This window comes from Psammomys obesus, unplaced genomic scaffold (genome assembly GCF_907164565.1).
Source record: "Psammomys obesus unplaced genomic scaffold, mPsaObe1.curated_primary_1811, whole genome shotgun sequence".
NCBI classification, from domain to species: Eukaryota; Metazoa; Chordata; class Mammalia; order Rodentia; family Muridae; genus Psammomys; species Psammomys obesus.
The window spans coordinates 3,957,210-3,964,702 of NW_026585797.1; positions in this window are offsets into that span (position 1 = coordinate 3,957,210).

The window sequence follows — 7,493 nt, forward strand, 5'->3', positions numbered from 1 at the left end:
CTGAAGAGAACACATTCAAAAGATACCATATCTAGAATCTGAAGAGAGCACATTCAAAAGACACCATATCTAGCAAGGTACCCTTACCCTGAAGTTGAGTCCTGGAGTATGATTTCTCCTGGATGGGCACTGCTTCTACGCTATGATAAAGTAAGACAACATGAGTTAAAACATGATAATGTATCATTTAATTATTTTCTAGAGTAAATGTTCCATTTTAATTGAAAGGATGTCAACTGGATTAAGTAAGTCAAACAATATATCAACTGCACAATTATAGTATCTCAGACTATTTTTCTTGTCTATTAAATAGAGTGTTAGATTCCTTTATTAGTTAACTTTATGTTATAATTAGGTCACTTTTCCAGTGTTTATTTTTTCAACATTATCTCAGGGGATCTGCGCCTGGAAAAAGACAAACACACAAAAACAACAGTAACAAAAATAACAGTAAAACAACCACATGTAAATAATATGGTTATAAGAACAAATACAACATTTAATATTTCTGCCATAATGTATAAGAGCTCAGAGATTTATATTCCAAGATTTTAAAAAAATGTGGGTTCATATAGAAATTCAGTGTAGACACTTCATATAAACTCTATGCTTTTAAATTATCAAAACAAAAATTCCACTAATCACACTAGTGTAACATTAAAGAGATGGCTCAGTGCCTAAAGAGCCCTCAGATCCCTCCCAGTACACACACTCACCTGTAACCCAGACCCAGGAGATCAAAAGCCCTTTTTTGGCATACAGCACCACTACAAAAGTGGGATACTCTAACATAGACACATAGACATATAAATGAAAGTCATGTAAGTATTGAAATAGATAGTGTCTGAATCAATATATAAAGGTTACAGCTCACCACTGTAGAGTGAAGTGGTTCATTTGGTAAAAGTGCTTGCCATGTAATATCCTGAGTTCAATCACTGAGACACACATAGTGGAAATGCAGAACTTACTTCTATCATTTGTTCTCTGGCATTTTATATGTGCCATAGTACTCACATGCACACACACACACACACACACACACACACACACACACACACACAGACATGCACACGTAATAATAAAAGTAATAATAAAAAATTGAAAAGCCAACTACTGATTTGCATATGATAAGTACATTTCTATTAAGCAAACATTATACTTACTTTTTTGCCTATTAGCTTAAGGAAAGGGGCACTTGGGAGCTATGGCATCCTAGGCAGGATAACTGGACCCCTGCTGCTTTGTGCTTTTACAGTAGTAATTCTTCAGTTTTCTGTAAGACAGTTGAGAATCAGTTCAAGGATATAAAATAAGGTTTACACACATTCATCAATAGTTCCATTCATTTAGGCAACATTCTTCATGTGCTTATAACATCCCTGGAAATGCTGCATGACATAAATGTCAGAGATTAAATGATAGCACAAGGCAATTTTGACAACAAAATAGATTAATGAATAGAATAGCTCTAATGATTTTTTCTTTCTTTTTTTTACTGATTTATCATTTATTGAAAATTATTCACTCTGTATCCCAGCTGTAGCCCCCCTACCTCATCTCCTCCCAGCCCCACCCTTCCCTGTCTTTTCTCCCCTCATGTCCCTCCCCTAGTCCATTGATGGGGCGTAGGCTACAGTCAGATGGCAAGGGAGCAGGACCTCCCCATAAGTTCTAATTATTTTTAAAAGGGGCAACATTGTTAACAGACTAATTTTCCTTATGATATTTCTATTCACGAACATTGATGTTTTATTGTTCACCCTCATGCTTTTTCTGAACTCCAGTGATGGTACAGATAGAATAAAAAGGAAACAGAATGATAGAGGAATCAAACCACAATAATTTTATTTTATGTTGAAAATTATAAAACGATCCTTAAAGTTATTTTGTCGTCAAAGTAATTAATTTAAAATAGCAACTGGAAACTTTAATGGTACTTGGGGCCCATTATTCAGAATTCATTGTCAACAGAAGCATTTAAAACACTGTTTTGTTACCATAAAGCTGGAAAAATAAAGCTTCAGAGAAAAAAAATACGGATAGGAAGTACAGGTAATGTTTCCTAGTGGGAAGATACATTATCATAAGAAGAACACTTACCATAAAGAATTCCAGAGGGGAGTAATTGAAATTATGTCCCTTCCTGCTGTGCTTACACAACTTGAAGCCAACCGTTTAAATCACTTCTGACTTTTAATGCTCTTAATAAAACCACGTAAACACACCCATCAGAATAGCTAAGATCAAAAATTCAAGTGACAATACATGTTGGAGAGGTTGTGGAGAAAGGGGAACCCTCCTCCATTGGTGGTGGGAATGTAAACTTTTACAACCACTTTGGAAATCAATCTGGCACTTTCTCAGACAACTAGGAATAGTGCTTCCTCAAGATCCAGCTATACCACTCCTAGGCATATATCCAAAATATGCTCAAGTATGCAACAAGGACATTTGCTCAACCATGTTCGTAGCAGCTTTATTCTTAATAGCCAGAAGCTGGAAACAACCCAGATGTCCCTCAATTAAGGAATTGATAAAGAAATTGTGGTACATTTACCATGGAATACTACTCAGCAATTAAAAAAACAGGGAAATCATGAAATTTGAAGGCAAATGGTGGGAACTAGATAAGATAATCCTGAGTGAGGTATCCCAGAAACAGAAATACACACATTGCATATACTCATGTATAAGTGAATACTAGACATATAATACAGAATAAACCTACAAAAATCTGTAAACCTAAAGAAGTTAAGCTAGAAGGAGGACCCTGGGCATGATGATAAATCCTCACTCAGAAAGCCAAAGGGACTGACATTGGAATAAGGAGAAAACAGTAACCAGTACAGGAGCCTACCAAGGAGGGCCTCAGAAAGACTCTACCTCAGAGCATATACTGAGACTCATAAACAAGCTTTGGGCAGAGTGCAGGGAACCTTAGGAAGAAGGGGGAGATAGTAAGACCTATAGAGGACAGAAGCTCCACAAGGATAACAATAAAACCAAAATATCTGGGCATAGGGGTCTTTTCTGAGACTGATACATCAAACAAGGACCATTAGTGGATATAAGCTAGAACTTCTGCTCAGATGTAGCCCATGGCATTTCAGTATCCAATTGGGTACCCTAGCAAGGGGAAAAGGGGACTGTCTCTGACATGAACTCAGTATCTAGCTCTTTGACTGCCTCCCCCAGATCGGGGAGCAGCCTTGCCAGGCCACAGAGGAGGACAATGCAGCCAGTTCTGATGAGACCAGATAAATTAGGGTCAGATGGAAGAGCAGGAGGGTCAGATGGAAGAGGAGGAGGACTGTCCCTATCCATGGACTTGGAGAGGGCCATAGGAGATGAGGGAAGGGGGAAGGGTAGAATTGGGAGGGGAGGATGGAGGGAGCTACACCTGGGATACAAAGTGAATAAACTGTAATTACTATAAAAAGGTAAAAATTTAATTAAATAAAAAATAACAAATTAATAAAATTGTTGATACCAGCCACCTTTCAACTTGCTTGAAATTAGGAGAAAGCTTGAATTCTGTACTTTGCCCACTTGTAGACACAATTTCCTTTAAAATGCCAAGTGTTGACTTATTTATAGATTTTTGCATAGGATGCATATGCTTTCCCAATTAAAACTGTATATTTTCTTGATTTCTTGGCACTTTAATTGTATGAAGGATTGTCCTCCTGGAAAGGCAAATTGATGCCATTGCCCACAGACCCTCAGGATGTATCAAAAGAGGGCGGAGCCAGTAAACAGCTGGTGAATTAATAGAATTTTGTCAACATTTAAAAGACAGTTAGCATCAGCAGTCAGTCTGTGCCATGCCCATTCCTCAGTTTTCTTTGGTCTTTTTCCTTAATTAATTCTTCCCTTAAGTTATCTACCTGCTAATCTATCTACCCTACTGATCTGGGTGTCCGTGCTCTCTTATACAACAAAATATTAACCACATAAAAGTTTTCAAATTTAACCTGTTTTATGGAGCTAATTATTGAATTATAGGTACTCAGTACTGCACTTACCTCAATAGCAAATGTCTGTGTCTACCGGAGTGTGGCTATAAAGATCTGTCTTATAAATACTGTATAGTATAATGTCAACAGCACATTATACTTTAAAGATATGAAATTATTTACACCATTTTGGTATATTTCCAAAAACAGATAACATATTAGAATATTTGTACCTAGAAGTAAGTAATATTAGTAAACAATGTTAAGTTAATATTTTACAAAGAAATCACATGAATTATTATTGAAGTTTGATTTATAAAAAAAATAAGAAGACTGATAAATTAGTAAGACATAAGAAGCTCACCAACTAACAAGCTACTAAAAGATCAGAAAGTAAGGGCGTTTATCAACTTAGAGTAGACAGTGCTGTGAGAAGTTAGAGCCGTGAGCCACTCACAATTTAGAATGTGTTCTCTTAGACACCTTAGTTTAACATGAGAGGTTTATGAAAAAGACAAGAAAGATTCTGATATCAAAACATCAAAATGTAACCAAAATACATCTGGCATAGTTTTAGTTAAAAAGCTTACATTCAGGGCTGGAACATCACTTAGTCAAAGTTGGTTATTCCTTAAGCATGGTGACTTGAGACCAGGACCCCATGTGAAAAGCTGGGCATAGTGGTGTGTACCCATAGTGCAGGGACTGGGGAGAGAGAGATAGGGAGACCCCTGACACTTGTTGAGCAGTTGGTACACCTGAATCATGAAGTCTAGGTTCATAGAGAGACAGTTTCTCATAAATAATATTGAGAAATGACTAAACGCCTCTGATGTCAGCTCTGTCCTCCCAGGACCATCGGCACATATTCACAGGCACAGAAACCGTCACAGGTACATATACCCACACCCCCCAAGGAACTCATATGCACTTCCTATCAGATTACAATCTCTTTCCTCCCTCTATGAATTCTTTTTAAGTCATCTTCTCTTTATTGCCTTCCTTCCTTTTTAATCTTATAACTTTTTAAATTTTATAATATTTCATTGGCTTACTTTCTAATTCTGCATATACTTTTATATTATTTTGTTGATTCTCAGTTTATTAAAAGCTTAATATAAATGAAATTAAAATTACCATAATCCATCATCAAATGACTTATTTTTAAAAGCTAAAACCAGGGAGTTTATTGTATGACAGAGTTTCAGTAACAAATTCACAAAAGAAAGGAAATTTATGAAATCCACAGTTCAGTCACTGACTTACACATCTTCTCCAAACTGTAATGATTTAATAATGATTTAATAATGCTAATAAGTTTGAAAGTACTTATATTTGCAATTTGAAATATACTGTCAAATACAGAGGAACACTGGATTTGCCCTTGTTAGGATTATTTATATAAAGGCAGCTTTGATTTTGACATCTTTACTAGGACCTATAAAAGAATCTTATGTGCAATGTATATTTTGGATGATAATATACTTACAAGGTGTAGCCATGAGATACTTGACAAATGAGAAATCTTATTGAAAAAACAAAGAATTTTATCAATGATGTAACTAAATTTTCTGTCTTCTTGATGTCCCACCAATTTTGTTAAATTCATCAACATGATTGTTAACTAACATGTCAAAAGTCAAATTTTGAAATTGATGTCAAAAACTTATCCGTTTTTTTAAAATGATTCTTGAATTGGGGAGAATATTATATAAAGGTTTAGAGAATGAACTCCAAGCTGAACAGAAGAAAGAATGTAGTTCCACAGTTAGAAGATGAGGCAAGGATGAGGCTTGAAAAACAGTTCAATAGGTAAAGTGTTTATTATGAAGCCTGCTGAGCTGAGTTTGATTCCTGTGCCCCATACGGTGGAGAAAGCTTACTCATGGGAGTTATACTCTAACACATGCACTCATCAAAAAACTAATAAATATATATATAAATTTTATTTATTTTTTGTATTTCTTTTTTATTTTATAATTTTATTTTTATATTATATTAATAACAGGTTATTTACTTTGTATCCCAGCTATAGCCCCCTCCTTCATTCCCTCCGAAACCCATCCTCCCTTCCTCAGCTCCTCCCTGCCCCTTTTTAAATCCACTGATAGGGGAGGTCCTCCTCCCCTTTCATCTGACCCTAGCTTATGAGGTATCTTCAGGACTGGCTTCAATGTCCTCCTCTGTGGCCTAGCAAGGTTAGTCCTTCCTCGGGGGGAGGGGTCAAAGAACCAACCATTGAGTTCATGTCAGAAATATTCCTTGTTCCCCTTACTAGGGACCCTCTTTGATACTGAGCTACCATGAGCTACATCCTAGCAGGGGTTCTAGGTTATATCCCTACATGGTCTTTAGTTGGAGAAACAGTATCATAGAAGACCCCGGTGCCCTGATATAGAAAATATCAGAAGAAAGTTCAGTAGTGGAATAATCAACATATTGAGTAGCTCATCTTATTTTCCTAATTATTAAAAGAGAGGATTTATCATTCCTGATAGAACTGGCCTATTAAAAACCTTAGTGGTTCATGTGTTCTGATTAATAAGGATGAGTAGCTTAAGTATACATTGTTAAAATCTAATATGAATGACTCCATTTTGGTTAGATATATTGGATCTTCATACAAGAACAGAATAAAAACTAAGTCATATTCTATAGATATATTTATGAACAAACGTCAGTTTTTTTTAAGTGGTTAGAACATTTCCAGATAAAATAATTTTCATTATACATCCCACTGACACCTTAATTCTTTGTCAGCACTCCATTTACTTTGGGTTGTTTCTACTGTATTAGGTTTCCATACTACCTTTCAAATGCCCCATAATTTTAGCTGTTTCTTTCCATCGTCCCTGCCCAAATATCATCTCCCCTTAGCCTTCCTTCCTGACCCTACAATTCTAGCCATTTTGTCACACAAATCAGCCTCCAGTACCAGGAGTGAGTTATATTTAATTGAGGTGTGCGCTAAAGGGTCTTCATGGGAATTCCCCCGAAACCAGGGGTGCTATCAAGATTATAGGTTCTCTACAAACTGACAGTAAGGTCCCATTATGGAAGACAACACTTATATTAAACATGGACATGTTGAGTTGATGCCTACATAGAGCCTTCACCCTTACCTTCCAGTGTCTTTGATATAGAAAGATACTCTGCATGCTATTAGAATAAAGTAAATGTCAAACCAGCCATAGGCCCTTTATCTACAATGGTATACTACCAGCAATATATGGTAGGGCAATGGTGGCTTGGGAGCATAACCAACCAATCACTGATTTGACCTAAGGCTTACAACACAAAATTGAATTTATACCTGACATTGCTTCAGTGACCAAAAGCCTGAGACTAGATAGCCCAGAAAGCTAGGGGAAAATCAAAAAAAAAAAAAAAAAAGAAAGAGAGAGGAAAGAAAGAAAGAAAGAAAGAAAGAAAGAAAGAAAGAAAGAAAGAAAGAAAGAAAGGAAGAAAGAAAGACAAAGGAAGGAAAGAAGGAAGGAAGGAAGGAAGGAAGGAAGGAAGGAAGGAAGGAAGGAA